This window comes from Equus caballus, unplaced genomic scaffold (assembly GCF_041296265.1).
Source record: "Equus caballus isolate H_3958 breed thoroughbred unplaced genomic scaffold, TB-T2T haplotype1-0000016, whole genome shotgun sequence".
Lineage (NCBI taxonomy): Eukaryota > Metazoa > Chordata > Mammalia > Perissodactyla > Equidae > Equus > Equus caballus.
In genome coordinates this window covers 9,669,871-9,688,367 of record NW_027222391.1, presented here as the reverse complement: position 1 = coordinate 9,688,367, position 18,497 = coordinate 9,669,871, and the positions used below count along the sequence as shown (strand labels likewise).

At 39.1% G+C, this 18,497-nt stretch overlaps 1 protein-coding gene and 1 long non-coding RNA gene across 2 annotated transcripts in view; both read left to right on the top strand.

The window, feature by feature from the left end:
* The window catches only part of LOC138922878 (uncharacterized), a 58,599-nt gene that overhangs the window by 34,002 nt on the left and 6,100 nt on the right, over positions 1-18,497 (top strand). The window lies entirely within an intron of this gene.
* Positions 410-9,621, top strand: LOC138922829 (uncharacterized). The gene is made up of 3 exons (XR_011435949.1): positions 410-660; positions 2,036-2,190; positions 7,459-9,621. It is a non-coding gene; the product is annotated as an uncharacterized lncRNA (long non-coding RNA).

Here is an 18,497-nt window from a genome sequence, read left to right as displayed (position 1 = left end):
GCATGGCTCAAAGAAGGATTTAGAGCACATGTAGCTGAATCACACCTAAAGTGTTGGGAAATATGTCTTCTAACTTGGACGAAGGCAAAGTGTCATATATGAATATGAGAACAGTGGAATTAAAATAAGTAATTAACATTTGATAAACCCATTTTTTCCATAAGCTAAAGACTGATCTTCACATATAAAAGGAGCAAACTGAACTAAAATTGTTCAAGACAGACGAGCACTACAATTGCACACATTATGTATTCACCCAAGATACACAGTATAGAGACTGACAGCTGACAATAGGCCCATTAGTGGGTGACCAGAGCTCAGAACAACTCCCCTCAATATAATCCAACTTGATAATAAATGCATTATATTAGCCATTTGCTTTTAGAATGACATTATGCAGCAACAGCTGATACAATAACCAAAGTGAACAGAACTGAAGGAAATTATAATTGTCACTTCTCATTGTAGGCATTTGTTCTGATATTTGAAGATATCATTCATGATTACTCCGTTATTCAAGATTACTTCATCTAACTCTATTAAAAATTGACTCCATTGAGGTTCCTAATAGGGAACCAAAGAATTTGAAATGATGTGCGTGTTTGTGCAAAACTTGTGTGACTCTGATTCATAGGACTGGACAAGAATTCAAGCTCTTTAGTGAGTCATCCTTTGAACATTTATATATAATACATAATTAGTATATATTATATTGTGTAAAGGACATATAATGGATGATAATGATATTGTTCATTCAGTACACTTTTAGTGATTTTGACAAAATTTACTAAAGGGGGAGATATTCATTTAGAGCAATGGAAGTAATCATATCTGTAGGCAGTAATGGAGGTTCTCAAGCAGAAGTAAGAAGGTAATTCAATATAAAATATAATTACACCAAACAATCCTCCACTTCAATGATAATCGACTTTACACATGGGCATCAATCTTACCTACATTAATAAGCAAATGTAAGCCACAAAAAATAGTTTGCATAGTCATACATTTATAACTTAAAATGTTGCCTTATTGTAATTAACATCATCTCTGACTCTATGATCATATTAATTTAAAGTATTTATTGAAATATATGTTTCTACAAAGACTACAATTGGAGACCTGTATTTATCAGTTTTACGTGACTATGTTAGCCAATGTGGACACCAAGCTAAATAAGAAAACAGTATCCTGTTGTTGGAATGACATCCAATGACCTATTATAATACACACTATATATTAAAGTCTACATTTTCAAGAAGAACAGCTAAATAGAAGGAATAAATTCTCCCGTCACAATCTGATCAAAGAATCACAATATCTGGCTCTGATGTTTTAAGCCTTGCTATCATGTGCATCTGTCCAAGGACAATAGGTTGTTTTATAATTTCCTTCTCAAAGAATCTTTTCAGAGCCCTTTTTATGTTTTTATTCCTCAAAGTGTAGATGAAAGTGTTCAACAAGGGTATGATCACAGTGCACATGACCAAGGCTATTGCATTTGAGTTTGAGCTGTAGGTAGTAGGAGAGCTAAGGTACAATCCTAGGTTCGTACAATAAAATAAGGAGAAGTGAAATGTACATGTGGAAAATGCTTTATGCTTCTCTGAGCTCATGAGATTCCACATACTGAAGAAACTGTTTAGACTAAGAATAAATTATACCAGCGAGGAGACCACCAGCCAGCAGCCCAGTTCATGTTATTAAGAAAGATGTCAGAACAGGCAAGTTAGACCACCTGTTTGCTTTCACGCAAAAGGGGAAGGATTTCCATGTCTACACACAAGGATAGTGACAACACCATTAAGCATTGTAACAGGGAATGAAAACTACTCATGATCCAGGACACCAGAAAGTCCACACAGTAGTTGTTTCACGAGGACCATGTAGTGCAGTGGATAACAAATGGCCAAAAGTTGGTCATAGGCTCTCGCAGTCAAAACGAGGTGGTTCAATACTGCAATGAGTAAGAAAAATACATCTGGGTGGTGCAGCCTGCATAGGTCATGACTTTGTTTTCTCTCTCTATATTCACAAGCATCTTTGGGATGGTGATGGAGGTGAAACAAATGCCTACAAAGGAGAGGTTGGAGAGGAAGAAGTACACAGGTGTTTGAAGGTGTGATGAGATGACCTGGATGAGTGTAGGCAAATGGCCCAGATGATGAGCAGATTTCCAAACAGATTGATCAGGTATATGGAGAGGGAAAGCCTAAATATGAGGCACTGAAATTTTGCTTTCTCTGAAAATCCCAGAAGAAGAAATTCTGAAACTCCTGTAAGGTTCCTTGATTCCATATGTTGGAGGTGACTACCAGTACAGAGAAAAAAATGAGTAATTTTCACACAAGCGAGCACTGGTAACCTAGCATAAATGCTACCGTTTATATTTTAGAGTCAAGAAATTCATTTTAATATATGTGTATGGACTGGTCACCTTTTGGAAACACCTAGCTCCATTTCTCATTAGAAATTTTTTTTCCATGCTCAGACTGTTCTTCAAGCATAATGCATACTATGTTTTAGTAAGAATACTTTTTATTTATTTGATGAATTCACATTGAGTGTTGACAATATACGAGGCACTATGTAGGCAATGAACATAGGGTGATGAAAAACAAAAAGTCCCTACAATCCAATGATGGAGAAAGAATATAAGCACATAAAATATTTTAAAAATCATGTCCTACAGTGACAGGAGCTATGAAGAAAACTCAAGCAGGTTTAAAGGAGAGAGAGGATGGGGTCTTATTTTTTACTGGAAGTTCAGGCAAGATTTGCAAAGAAAGTGACGTTTGAACAGAGAAGTCAAGGAAGATAGCTGGGAGATTGATGTTATCCAGGGAAGTGTGTGCCCTGCAGGGTGAACTGCCATTGCAAATGCCCTGAGGAAGGTGCTTGTTTCAGATAGTCAAATCTCAAAAGGAAACCAGTGTGTCAAGGACAATGAACAAGGAAGGGAGTGATGAGAGACAGTGTCAGAGAAGCTTGAGGCATGAAGAGAATGCCCTATGACAGCTGAAACTGCAGGACACAGGGATCCCCCACCCATGAACTGTTTGTAGGTCTTTGTTCATTTTGTTATAACGGTGTCCCTTGAATTGAAATTGACAACCCCCTTTAGTTACTTCTGTTGATTGAGTTCTGGCCTCTAACTTATGAGTCACCTTGGGATATATGAACCCAGAAACCCTTCTCTGAGGACTGTTCTCACTCAACAAAGAGCACACACACATGCATATGTGCACATACATGCACACACCACAAAAACCGTGGCCTCCTGGGTCGCTTACTACCTTGCCTTTCTTGCCCCCAGTCACACTAATTCAGCCAGTAGTGGATATGCCTCAAGCTGGCCAGATCATGTTATCTTTCCCCTAAAGAACGTAAAAATGGTACCAGAAATTCAAGTTAGTAAGCTTCCTATGGACAGATCGACTTGGGGATCCCTATTGGCATACTCATTTTCCTCCTTACTTTAAAGAAACATAAGCCATCTGTTCAATAAAGACAGAGAAGAGAAAAATGAAGTGAACATGAGGAGAAAAAGATCTAGTATCTCAGATGATCCCTGAGAGACCATGAGAAAGTAAAAGTATCCCTGTTCTGGTGGCATTCCAATTCGCATTATATCCCCTGATGTCCAGCAGAAAATGAGAGAACAAAAACAGTGTTCAAAAGGCAAAAGCACTGAGATGTTTACATTATGAAACACATTATGATTGAACTCTTCAAGCACAAAATGAACAAAACTAAAACACGAACATTTCACAAAAGGAAATATACAAAGTACAACAAAAGATGGGCTTTAAAAAAATATTTATTTATTTGTTTTTGAGGAAGATTAGCCCTGAGTTAACATCAGCCGCCAATCCTCCTGTTTTTGCTCAGGAAGATGGGCCCTGAGCTGACATCTGTGCCCATCTTCGTCTATTTTATGTGGGATGCCTGCCACAGCATGGCTTCACAAGTGGTGTGTAGGTCCACACCCTTGATCCAAACCAGTGAATCCCAGGTCGCCAAAGTGCAACGTGTGAACTTAACCACTGCAGCACTGGGCCAGCCCCAAAAGTTGGACTTTTTAAATATCAAAGAGCATAAGACTTGTGTTTCCTGGTCCTGTTCAATATTTATTTGACAGTATTTTTTAATATAGTATGATAACATAGGAGGCAAGCCCTCCTATTTTTCCTTTGTTATTCTTAGACTTTGGGTTTGATCTCTTTTTTTGACAAGTCCAATGGGCACACCCTAGTCTTGGTTCTGGTCTTTGTCCAACATGCAAACTCCTTCTCAGACTGTATTTTTACCCCAAATCACTTTATTTATTGACTTCTTCTATGGGCATATTATGTCATTCACACTTTTTATTGTACTCTGTACTTTGCCATATAACGTAAGTAGCAACGAAACAGGGACTTCACTTGCATTGTTCACCTTTGTTTTTCCCAAAAGTATGTGAATATACATGCACTTGTATAGAAACAAATTTAAGCAAGTGAGAAGTTATGAAATAAAAGGAATGGAAAAGAACATGAAACCAGTTAAGTAGGCTGATTTCATACAATGGTCTGAAACAAATTTGAATGGGACATCAAAAAATAACTAAAATATGATATACAATAACAGAAAATGAATAACATCAACATGGAATTGTAATTGAATTAGCGAAGACCTGGACATAAGAGAGTATAGCATTAAATCTACCTAGAACTTTCTGGCATATAGCATATATGGCATTATTATTTGTTGACTGAATCAGGAATTAAGTTTCAGTAGATACGGACATTTACCATATGGAAAGGCTGTATTTCAACTTAGTTGGAAAAAATTGGACCATTGAATAAAATCTAGCACAGATGGCTATCTGAAAGAAAGTTAAGTGGTTCTTTATATCACACATCTTTAAAGACCAGAGAGATTAAAGTCCCCAGTGTAAACAGTACATTTTAGATAACATACAAAATCTACATATCAAATCTAATAGTGGACAAAACCGTCAAAATTAAGGTGAGAAAATCAGAAGTAAGAACATAGATATATTTAAAAATTTAAAACTTAAAACTATTTTGTGGTCAAAAATATCCAACCAAAAGTTATAAAAGTAGAAATAATGTGTAAAATAGATTTGAAATGTAGCTGTGTAAAAATAAGCTTAAAATATATGGACACGTAATAATAGGCAAATGCCTTGGTGATCAAATATATGAATCTTTTTTCAAACAATGAAATAATTTAAAAGTACAAGAAAAGATCTCTTCCACACTCATCAGCCTGGGGAAAGATCTCTCATGTTGACTGGAGTTAGGACTTTTAAACAGGTAGCAAAAGAGGTGCTCTCTAATTTTGCTGAAAGAAACGTGAAGTCTTATAACGTTGGGGAAATCATCTGAAGACAGCTATAAATATTAAAAATGTGGATATTCTTTAATGCAGGGTTTCTTAGTCTTAGCATTATTGACATTCTGTGCAGATCATTCTCTGTGAAGGGCTCTGTCCTGTGCATTGTAGGGTGTTCAGCAGCATCCTTGGCCTCTACCCACCCCTCCTCAATGTGACAGCCAAAAATGTCTCAAGATATTGTTCAATGTCCCCTGGGAACAAAATTGCCACAGATAGACATGCACAGTTTTAATGTAACAGTCCCCACATATTTTTGTGGCAGTAATAGCAATTTTATGAGAAAGAATATGAAAGACCACCAAATATGTAATACAGCCACACCAGGAATCTTACACAGCCTTTGAAATAAGGAGTCATTATTATAGTAGTTGACTGGGGGCATGTCCGTTGAAGCATTATTGAGAAAGAAGAAAAAGTACGCAGAAGGTAGAAAAAAAGTCTGCACTAAAACATAAAAAGCATCAATGCTGTGAGTAGGGCTCTATTCATCATCTGTAGAAAGTGTATTCATATGTATTTGTGCACAATATAGAAAGATAAATTTTTTAAAAAGCTAAGAAGTTATGAAACAAACAAAAGCAGTGAAAGTAAAGTTAGGTTAAGAATATTGTTTTCTAAAAAACTATATGTAAAAAACTTGAAGGAAAATGTACAATTAATTTATATAACTACATAAAATAGTAATAATTTAATGATACATATCACTAATTAGTGCCTAAGTCACTAATCCAAGATAAAATTCCCAAAGACTTGGAAAGAAAAGAATGTAACAGAAGGATTTTAAAATAGGAGAAGCAGCAGTATCTAAGGTAGAATTTCATCTTGTATAAAGACACATGAATTCAAATATGCTTAAAAAGACAAAGGTGATGTGTAGTCAAATGGTAAAGAGCAATACTTCCCAAATGATGGCCCACATAATGCGACTTTTAGAAATAGATCTAGTCACAAAAGCTCAAAAGATAAAATCAGGAATAATGGAGATGTGAAAAGAAGTTGGAAACATGTATAAAAGGTGATATATTACCACTGGATGCAGGAAAATTTTCAATTTTAGTTTTGTTTGTAACAAAGACTCAAAAGTGAAGAAATGACTGCTCAGGTTTTTGGTAAGAATAATAAAAGAAAAAAAGCAATGGAGAGAATACTGATAGATTCTACCACACCGAATTTGTAAACTCTCATACATTCCCCACAAATGCATCAGTACACACATAAAAGAACTAAATAGTAGTCATTTTGTGTATAATTCAAGAAATTACACAATAAATTTTAATGACTTTTTAATGAAATTGTTGCTAATTTAACCTCCCTGAGATCCAGCTTCCTTGTTTCTGAAAATAATTTGGGAAAGCAAATGTAACATCAGACAAATGTTGCAAGAAATAAGTAAAATGTGTGGCCATATATTGTTGAGTCCAAAGAAAATGTTCAAAAGTAAAACTCACTTGTATGTATGTGTGTGTATACGTTTTTATTTCAAATAAATATACTCACACACATAAAGGTACACAAGAACAAACTCATATTTTATGTTGGAAGGAAACAAGAGAAAATTGAAGAGGATAGAAATGAAGAGAAGAAATGTTTGAATTAACGTGATAATTAAAAGAATGTGGAAATTTAAACAGAAAGATTTAAATTTAGGGGCCAGCCCCGTGGCTTAATGGTTAAGTTCATGCGCTCCACTCCGGTGGCCCAAGATTTCACCAGTTCCAATCCTGGACATGGACAGAGCCCCGCTCATCAGGCCACGCAGGGGTGACATCCCACATAGCACAACCAGCAGGACCACAACTGCGATATACAACTATGTACTGGGGGGCTTGGGGAGAAACAAAGAAAAAAAGATTGGCAATGGATGTTATCTCAGGTGCCAACCTTTAAAAAAAAGATTTAAATTTAGACTAATTTAAATTGTGAATTATTTTTCTATTCTTAACGCTTCAAAGGTGTCAAAATCTGAAGCAAATTTACATTTATGCGATGAGAAATTCTCTACCAGCTAAAGAGGGTGAATATCTCCATAGTGATTTCAAATTTCTTCTTCTCCTCTAGGTTGAATTACAACAGAAAATGCCTTTACCCAGGCAAAACTAAATGAATGATTTGAGAAGCTTAATCTGTTTCTGGAACAAAATTTTATTGGATAATTGTCTCTGTTAAATTCCTAATGTGTCCTTACCCTCCCATCTCATCACCAGTGGCCCATGACATCCTAACCCACCTGTCTCATCAACAGGGTTAGGCTTAGGGTTAGGGCTAAGGCTAGGGCTAGGGCTACAGTTAGGGTTAGGGTGCCCACAGCACAGCATCCTAACCCTCGCGCCCCATCGTCAGGTTCCCAGGGCGTCCTAACCCTCCTGTCTTGTCATCAGGCAAGTTACAGGTTCATTATATATTATACTTACCTTAAATCCAAACCTGAAAATACATAACCATGCCCATGTCCAAATGCAAGTCTAAATGTCAACCTAAACCTGTACCTACATTTGTAGCTATCTAAATGTACACCCATGTCTATCTACCTGAAAGGCAGACGGCTTCATTTGGGGGAATCTCTCCCAAGGACAGCTGTCAAATGAGATTCTCAGGCAGCGCACATGGGTCCAAGTTGTGGCCCCGTTACTTGTGTTCTCTATAATCAGTTGAGGTGCAATTTAAGAGCGAAATGCTGCAAACATTGCGACGCTCTTCTAAAGCTGCGTTTCCTGGCAACCTTCCTCACGTACGCTGGGCATACCTGGAAGTTCCTCTTCCTACGTAATGATCAGGAAGCAGTAACTTGCCACACCTGACTCAGGAGAAGCAGGGAGAGAGTGGACCTCCAGACAGACAGACAAATTCCATTGCTGGAATAAACACCCTCGTCCCACAGAATGTTTTGACACGACCACCATCATAAAGCAAAATAAATGAAATAAAAATAAGAGCACTACTAAGATACTGAGCTTTCAGTAACTGCACAGAGAGGGGCAGATGGATCTTTTAGGACCCAAAGGAGGGGAATAGCAGATGCCGGACTTGGGAAAGGACACACACTGTGTGGATGCAGCATTGCTCCGCTGGGAAAACTAGCAGCACAAGCAGAGGCTCACGGTCATGTGGGGCCTGACGTTTACCTAATGAACACACGATGGGTCTGCTCCCTGAAGGGACTGACGTGGGGTTGAATTGTCTTTCCGTTGTGCTGTTTCATTTTGAAGCTAGAGTTTAGACTGCTGAGGTGTTGTCACCGTCATCTGACCTGAGGTCCTCAGTTGAGAGTGGCTCAGGGGATGTGGTGGGCTTGCCCACCAGCCTTTGCCCCTCCTGGGCTGTGCCAACCTACTGCAGCCACACAGTGAGCTAAGTGACGGTGAAGAGATGAGGAGGAGTCCACACTGTGCAGTGATCTGAAGCTCCCCTGAAATTTCCAGGATTCCTGGCCGCCCACGGGCTGAATTTCAACTTTTTGTGTGACTCAAAGAAACAAAGCAGTTCTCAAAAACACCATTGACCACAGTTTGAACCACCGTTGACAAAACTAGGCGCCAAAATCAACATGCAAGTTTGACGCCACATCTGAATTGAAATAAGTCCGAACAGGAACACCCCCCACAAAAAAAACCATTATTGCACTTGTTATTTCTTACCTTTTTGTCTGGAAGCAATTTCAAGCTTAGAGAAGATTTGAAGAGAGTAGAAAGAATGCCAGGGCACCTCCCCCAAATTCTTTGTCAGCAAATGAGGTGAGGAGAGACGGTTTGGCATTTAGGTAGACACCCACTTTAACGTAAGGTGCAGACACCACGTCCCTTCACCCCTAAAACTTCAGAGCGTATTTCCTAAGAAGAGAGATGTTGTTTTCTGGAGCCACACACGATATCAACCTCAGTAAACTCGACATTCACACACTTCCTTTCTCTAATCCACTATTGACACCAAATGCCCTTCACAGCGTGTTTTTTCTCCCTCGGAGCATCAAGCCCTGAATCTCGTGCTGCCCTGAGCTTCCGTCTCCCTGCATTCTTCAGTCTGGAAGAGATCCTCAGCCTGTTTCTTTCATGACATTTCCATTTTTGTAGAATAAAATACTCTTCCAGTTTTTCATAGAATGTTCCTCCTTTGTGCCGGATGTTTCCTTATAATTGGATTCAGGTTATCCTTTCCATAAAGAATACCGTGTCCTTCCCACAGCACCACATCTGGACACTCCAGCCTCTGCCCTCTCTATCCCGTGTCTTCTCCACTAGATGGTGGGCGTTTCCCTCAGCACCAATAACCCCGTGCGGGTGCCCCCCGTCTGCCCCCGCCCTGGCTCCCCGACTCGGGAGCAACAAGGCTTTGCTAGTTGCTGCCCCACCGCAGGTGACTCTTTATATTTTTACTATTTTATTGTTTTTAAACAGTGTGGTTGTGTCACCCATTCAAAAATTAAAGAAAAGGAGCCAGTTGTCAGGGCTCAAGGCAAATACCACCTACTCTCTCAAGACTGCAGAGGTTTGCCCTCTGGGAACCAATGATGTCAGGCACAGTGGGAGACACATGTATGTATTTTAAGTGGCAACGTTTGGAGAGAGCCAACCACGTGGCACCAGAGTGGTATCTGAGGACGGTAACCACTGATGCAAAATCACTCTCCTCAACTGCAATTGTGCAATTAAAGTATTTGTTAATGAATAGTATTTCCTGCTTTTAGTTAACAATATGAAAAAGAGAATCATGAGTAGACTGGATAGAGCAAATAATGAGCTATTTTATGTTTCTTTCCCCTGTTTACTTTTAAAATAATTTTGAGATGAATTAGAAACTTTAAAGACACCAGGCAGCGCATATAACTGAACAGAACTTTTATCTTACTTCTGTATTTTTAGTGTATAATATAAGAGTAGCAAATATCCAGTCAACCCTCTTGAGATGTTAGGAATTTTGGTTGAGAATTAGGGAAAAGAAAAAAAAAAAAAGAGGAGAGAAAGAAAAAGATGATGTGATTTGCATGCCTTGATATGGTCAACCTGTTTCTACCCTGAAAATAACTCAAAAAGGATAAACTGAGCTAGCATCTACTTAGTGTGTTATCACCTCCTTTAAAAAATCAAACATGCTTAGAAACCAGTGCCCCCTGATACTCAAGGACCTGCAGGTGATTGATGGACCTCAAACGGGAATGTGGAGGAAGCAGCCGCCTCAGGCTGTGAGAGCTGACATCGCCATTTATTCTCGTCCTCTCTGTCTATCCTCTTTCTGTGTGCCCCCCCCTTCTCCCTTCTCATTGCGGGAGGGAACACAGCTGCATGTCACCGACGTCTTAACTGGGAGCTGCACCCCTAGGAGATCTGGACAGGCGTTCTGCGCATAGATTTCTGGATCTGAAAGTGTCGCCATTTCTCCCCGAATGGTCTCTCTGTCGCTGTCGGAAGTCAGCCGCCCCCGTCTGTGGGGGTCTGTCTGTGGACCTTCAATTCTCTTTTGCCCTATGTGTCTACCCACTTGCCAATACCACACATACTGATTCTTGTGGCTTTATCCTAAGTTTTGAAATCAGGTAGGGTCAGTCTTACTTCCTTCTCCTTTTTGAAAATCATTTTGGCTGTTCTAGGTTCTTTGCTTTGTTGTATAAATTTAGATGAACTTGTCAATTTTTACAAGAAAATCCTGCTCGTATGCTTATGGTGATTGTGCTGAGTCTATACGTTAATTTGGGACAAATTGATGTCTTCAAAGTATGGTGACTTCCAATCCATGAATAAAATATTTCTTTCCCTTTATTTAGGTTTTGTCTGTTATCCCGTATCAGTATTTTGCAGTTTTTGGCATGCAGACCTTATACATACTTTTATTAACATTTATACCTAAGTATTTCAAGGTGTTTTTGGTACTATTCAAAATCGTATGCTTAAATTTCGATTTCACATTGTTCGTTGATACCATGTAGAATTACAGTTAATTTTTCTATCTCCACTTTGTATCCTGCAAACTCGTCAGAATCACTTGTTAGTTCTACTGCTAATTTAATATTTCCAACCCAGACGATCATGTTGTCTGCAAGTATAGATAATTTTAATTTTCCCCTTCCAATCTGAATGCCTGCTATTCCTTTTTCTTGCCGTGTTGTACTGGCTAGAACCTCGTGGTACAATGCTCGGTAGGAAGAGTGAGACAGACGTCCTTCGTGGTCCTGGTTTTACACCACAGCATGTGAGGTCAGCTGTGGGACTTCATGGATGCTCTTCCTCAGGTTAAGAAACTTCCATTTTCTTTCTAGTTTGCATGTTTTTGTCATAAATGGACGTTGAATTTTTTCCAGTGCTTTTTCTTTACATTTCAACATAGCCACGTTATTTTTCTTTTTTAGTCTGTTAATATGATGAATTAAAAAACAACCTTACATTCTCAGAATGAACCTCACTTGGTCATATGTTTCTTATGTATTATCAGGTTTTATTTAATAATATTAAAGATTTTGCAATGTCTTTATGAGGACATATATCTATAATTTTCTTATAATGTATTTGTCTGCTTTTTTTTTTTTTTTAATCAGGGTAATGCTGGCTTCCCATAAGTTATTGGGAAGCATTCCTTTCTCTTCTGTTTTCTGGAAGAATTTCTCAAGCACTGATTTTCTTTCTTCTATGATTATTTATTAGAATTTTCCAGTGAAACCAGATTGACCATGAATATCTTAGTTGAAAGGATTTTAAGTACAAACTCAGTTCCTCTAATAGATAGGAGAGATGTTTCTTTGTGAGTGGACTTTGGAAATTTTTGTCTTTCAGGGAATTTGTACGTTTTGTCTAAGTTATCACATGTATTGGCATAAAGTTTCATAATATTAACTCACTGTCATTTAAATGCCCATAGTATGTACAGTTGCCAGACTTAGTATAATAATTAATAGTAATAATAATAATGATGATGATTGAACTTCAGATACAAAAACAAGTCGTTTGTCAGTGTGAGTTTGTCCCATATGTATTGTTATTTGAAGTTAAAATTTACCTGGGTGTGCCCTATTTCATCTGAAAGCCCTGGTAAAATATCTAGTAAAACCTCTTCTTTCAATCTTGATATTTTTAATTTGTCTCTTCTCTCATCTTTTCATTATCAGTCTGGCTAGACATTTTTCAACTCTATGGATCTTTATTAAAAAATCAGCTTTCTGTTTCACTGATTTTCTCTAGTACCTTTCTATGTCAATTTAATTGATTTCTGTTCTTCTCTCTGTTAACTTCTTCTTTCTGGTGCTTTGGGTTAATTTCTTCTCTCCTACTAGTGTATAGGGTGGAATCTTCAAGAACTGATTTTGCATGTTTTCCACTGTAAGCAGTGGGTGCCGACATGGTCCTCTGAGCAGCAAGGCACCTGTGTCCTCAGGTTCCCTCCTCTGAGATGCTCTCTATTCCCTCTCGCTTCCTCTTTGACTCATGGATTATTGAGAACAGGGTCACTTAATTTTCAAACATTTGAGGATTTTCCAGATGTCTTTCTGTTAACCAGTTTCTAATTTAATTCCGTCCTGATTAGAGAACATACTTGGTATGATTTCAACTTTGTAAAATTTTCTCAGTTTTGTTTTATGGCATTGAAGGTGGTGTGTCCTGGGAATAGATCCAGTGCACTTGGAGGAAGTGCATCCTGCTGTTGTCAGTGGGTTGTTCTGGAAATGTCCTTCAGATGAGGAGGTCCAGTTGGCTGATGGTGTTCCTTGCTTCTTCTCCATCCTTGATGGTTTTCTATCCAGTTGGTGCATTGATTAGCAACAGGGCGCTGAGAGCTCCAACTGTAACTGATTCGCCTCTCTCTCCATCAGTCCTTGTTTTTGCTCCGTGCTGTCAGAAGCTCTGTTGTTACACACATGCGTTTGGAATTAATCTCCTTAGGGAACTGACCCATTGGTGCCAGGTAACAGCTTTCTTTCTTCAGCAGATGTCCCCACAGGAGAAGGGGTGGGGTGGGCCATTGGGCCTCTCCCCGGTGGAGGTGCCTCCAGCCCCACTTGCCCCAAGGTGGTACAGGTCCCTTTGAGTCTTGGTAGAAGAGCCCAGAGAGGCTGCACACCCCGCTGTGTGTGGCCCCCAGGGTTTCTAAAGCCTCTCCTGGGTCCACGTGGTCTGTGGCCAGGGGTCAAACATTTCAGCTCATCTTCTCACCACTTTCAAGATGCGCGTGTTGCCTTCACCCTCCTGGAGGGCCAACGTTTCTCAGGTCTCTGGCCACCTGCTTTCCTTGTCACCTTGGGTGTCGAGTGGACTCGGGTGACTCTAGTTTATCCAGCGTGGCTGCTGTCAGGATGGGAGCAAAGCCCTTCCACCCTCTCTGCAAGCAGAGGCAAGTAGAATTCCTCTCTGCCTTATTTCTACTCGAGTAAATCACTTACCATGACACATAAAGCCCTCCTGGCCTTTTAGCCATAAGCATGGGAGTTCTCAGACAGACTTTGTAATCGATTATCCTTCCTGGGAGCTAAATGCATTCCTTGCCTATATTGATTGAAGTCATATTCCTCAGAGGCATATGGTGATTTAAAGAACTATGTTAAACTTCAAAAGAGTTTTTATTTGATGGTTTGAATAGATTCTTCTTTTATATGAATGGTTTCACCTATCATCAACTGAAGTATCATGAAAAATATTTGCTTACACAGAATTTAATAACTGGAATGTGTAGGAGGAAATAAACTTGGAGAGCTTACCTTGGATCCATGTGGGACAAACAGTTAAATAGGCAAATTCAGTCCTAATTTTAGTAAAAGGAAAAAATGCCTAATTTTTGAAACGATAGCTTTCACCTGTGTCGTGTGACGAGGCGGGTCTTCCAGCCATGAGTGGACATCCCTGCCCACAGGCCTCTGCTTCAGGTCTGAGCACAACAGCTCCTCCCCTGATGAAGTAAGCGCTATTTGTTCCCACACATCCCTGCACAAGCCCCCTGCACATCCCAACTCACCCGCCACTGGGTGAACAATTGTTGAATAAGATAAACACACACTCTCCAAATACCATCCCACAGGTGATGTTTACCATGCATATTTATTATATACATGTAATCAATGTATATTTATTATTGCCTAATAATTTCAGAGTCAAAGGCACTTGGAAGCAGATAAACCTGGCAGACACCACTCTAACCAAATGTGCAACATCAGCACCACCACTAGGGGAATCTCATCCTGTTGCTCCCTGTTGCCTGAGGAGAACTCAAGGCTGCTTCTGCAGTGTTCCTGCCCCAACTGTTTGTTCGGACTGTCATCAGGAAGAAGCACACAATCACTCCAAATGAGTGGAGTTATGCAAAACAACGATCCTAGACTTTTCAGAAATGTCAATGTAATGGAAGAGGAGTCAGTGGGACTCATCAGGTTGAGGACCACAGGGACGGGAGGCTGAACTCGACGCCAGGTCTGGGATGGATCCTGGAGAAGAGAAGGTGCCCAGAGGAGCTGGGACACATAGGAGGACGTCCTGGTTACTAGGGGATAGGTGCTGGAGTATTTAGGGGAATAGTCTTGATGTCTGCAAATAATGCTCAAATTATTCGGCAAAAATCTTTCAAAATGTGTAGATAGATTAGGGGGTGAGGGAATGAGAAATCAAGAAAATGTGGTAAAATATTAACAATCTGTGAGTCTAAGTGATGGGCAAACGGGTGTTCTGTGTACAATTGGGACAACGTTCTGAAGTTCGAGTTTGTTCTACATAAGACGTCAGAAACAAGTTAGTTCAGCTAAATAGAAAAACATGAAAGGACTGACTGCCTTCACATCAGGTGTTTTTGATGGAAGGAATAGATCTTTATGGAAATATGTAGCTTGAATTGAAATGATAGGTATATCCATGGGTATAGTGAAGAATGTTTTAAACACAAAAGCCTACAACCACGCAAATTTAATTCTGGGTTATTGGAGAAGGCTGGTTCTAAGAAGCAGGAGGATTGCTTTCATTTTGAGAGGAGGGGGTTAACCTGTGAAAAGCTATAGCTCAGCTGGGAGTTAGAACCTGCATTTCCTCACAGATTTATATTTGGTGATTTAGATACAAGCTCAATTTTGTGCCCTTGGATCTAGCTTTTCATGCACAAGTGTAAAATATTTTATTAGTTTGAAAATATATAGGAGATTTCAATTCTTAAAAGCAACACATGCTGTCTTTCAATTCAGAAAGGCCGGATCATAAATTAAGCCCTACTGATGAGGAAGCAGAGAATTGTTACCAGAGAATAATTATTAATTACATTAACAGGGAATAACCAATAATTAGATACTCACTAAACACCAATATTATTCCAGTTTTCTGCAGAAGAGCAGATTCAGTCTCAGGAATGACTCCCCTTGCCAATGTCAGGAATGAACTCACTCCCATCACTCTCAGCATGAGTACCAATGCCATTCGTGTCAGGAACAAGTACTACTCCCACGGTACACAGGAAGGCACCTGCTTCTGTCAATCTCAGAAATGGCTCCCATGGAGACACTTCGTCTCAAAAAAATGAAACAAGCCTCAAAAGGAACTCGTTATGGGAGCAAGCGTACACCTCTCCCAACAGCAGACACATAAGGGGCTTCCACCAAAAATTTTCAGGGGCAAGTCAAATAACCTACGTATATAAAATATATAAAATAATGATAGGCTGAATTCACAGCCTGGGGAAGATTACGTGCAGCAATGCTGGCTGACAGACGTCGCTGCTCTACAGCTGAAGAGGTGGGCGGATGTGTGCAAACATGGTTAACGCAGCCAGATTCTGCTCTATTTATCAGAAGACGTGTGATTTTGCTTCCTGAACTTTTCCCTAACATCTGTAATTACTTGACATTTAAAGAACATGCTACTGGAAGGATTTAATTGTTTCCAATGTTACAATTTCTTACTTGTTACAGATTTTTCCCCCTTCCTGTTACATGATCAATTAAAAATAGTCCTTCACAGCCAAGAGTCTGAAAACAACTCTTGTAGCCAAACCCTCTCTCTTCCTTTCTCTCTCTTTGAATGTACTATAAGGATAGAAACAGTCATGGATGATTCCTCCAAGTGTTTACCGCCTTGTCCCTGAAACTTCCTTTCTTCCTTCTGGAGAACTGGCACCTTCCTGTTCAGAACTGCTGGCTCTGACTGGTAACATGAATCTTTACATGTGTAGCAGCTAAAGATGAACATCTGGCTGTCAGCCTTCCTTTTTCCATGAATACGTTTGCTGAACAAAGTTGATGAAAGTTAAAAGCTGATGTTAAATAAAATTAAATCAAGGGAACATAAAATTAAATTAAAAAACCCTAAAATAATGGCAGAGGAGGATCTTGGGGAAGACTCAGTCAAACGTCCATTTGTAGATGAGGATTGTGTGAAGAATATCAAAGGGAAATAACAATGAGTGATTTTGTTTTTAGTTTGGGAAGGGGGTTGGCCAGGGTGGGGGCCAGATGTGGGTGAGGAAGCTGTGTGACCCTCCACTGCCCCCCCTCCCCGGGAGTCTTCATTCCTCCCTCTCTCTTGTTCTGGGCTCACTTACAAACTAGTTCTAGGTGAGGAATTCGGCGGTTCAAGACTGGAGATTTGCATAAATGGTTCTGATGTTAGAACATTTTTCTCATGGACATGAGTGTTGAGTCCTCATGTTTTTGAGGTCATAAAACAAAGAAGTTGGTCTTTGTATATGTTGATGTCAAGGATTGTGATGCCTCCAGCTTTGTTCTTTTTCCCAGGATTGCTTTGTCTTTTCAGGATCTTTTGTTGTACCATATATATTTTAGGATTCTTCGTTCTATTTATGGGAAGAATGTCATTGTGATTCTGATTGGGATTGCATTGAATCTGTAGATTGCTTTAGGGAATGTGGACACTTTAACTATGTATATTCTATAAATCCATGGACATAGAATATCTTTCCATTTCTTTGTGTCTTCTTTGATTTCTTTCAATAATGTCTTATAATTTTCAGTGTATAGGTTTTCATCTCCTTGGTTAAATTTATTCCTAGATATTTAATTCTTTTTGTTGCAATTGTAAACGGGATTATATTCTTCACTTCTCTTTCTGCTGGTTCGTTGTTAGAGTATAGAAATGCAACTGATGTTTGTAAGTTGATTTTGCACCCTGCAACTTTGCTGTAATTGTTGATTATTTCTAACCATCTTTCGGTTGAGTCTTTAGGGTATTCTATTTGTAGAATCATGCCGTCTGCAAACTGTGAGGGTTTTACTTGTTAATTTACAATTTGTATCCTTTTGATTTCTTGCCTAATTTCTCTGGCTGAAACTTCCAGTACTATGTCGAATAAGAGTGGTGAGAGTGGATACCCTTGTCTTGTTCCTGTTCTCAGATGAATGGCCTTCAGTTTTTCACTGTTGAGTATGATGTTGGTTGTGGGTTTGTTATATCACCTTTATTATGTACTTTCCTTCTATACCCATTTTATTGAGAGTTTTTTAAATCATAAATTGATGTTGGACCTTGTCAAATTCTTTCTCTGCATTTATTAAGGAAAATCAAAACTACCATGAGATATCACCTCACACCCATCAGAGTGGCCATAATGAACAAAACAAGAAATAACAAATGTTGGAGAGGATGTGGAGAAAAGGGAACCCTCATACACTGCTGGTGGGAATGCAAACTGGTGAGCCCACTATGGAAAACAGTATGGAGATTTCTCAAAAAATTAAAAATAGAAATACCATATGATCCAGCTATCCCAATACTGGGTATTTATCCAAAGAAGATGAAATCAACAATTCAAAGAGGTTTACACATCCACAGCATTATTCACAATAGCCAAGACATGGAAGCAATTCAAGTACCCATCAATGCATGAATGGATAAAGAAGATGTGTGTGTATATATATGAACGAAGCTGATGAAAGTTAAAAGCTGATTTTAAATAAAATGCAATCAAGGGAACATAAAATTAAATTAAAAAACCCAAAATAATGGCAGAGCAGGATCTTAGGGAAGACTCAATCAAAAGTCCATTTGTAGATGAGGATTGTGTGAAGAATATCAAAGGAGAAATAACAATGAGTGATTTTGTTTTTAATTTGGTAAGGGGGTTGGCCAGGGTGGGGGCCAGATGTGGGTGAGGAAGCCAATATATACATATATGTGTATATATATATATATATA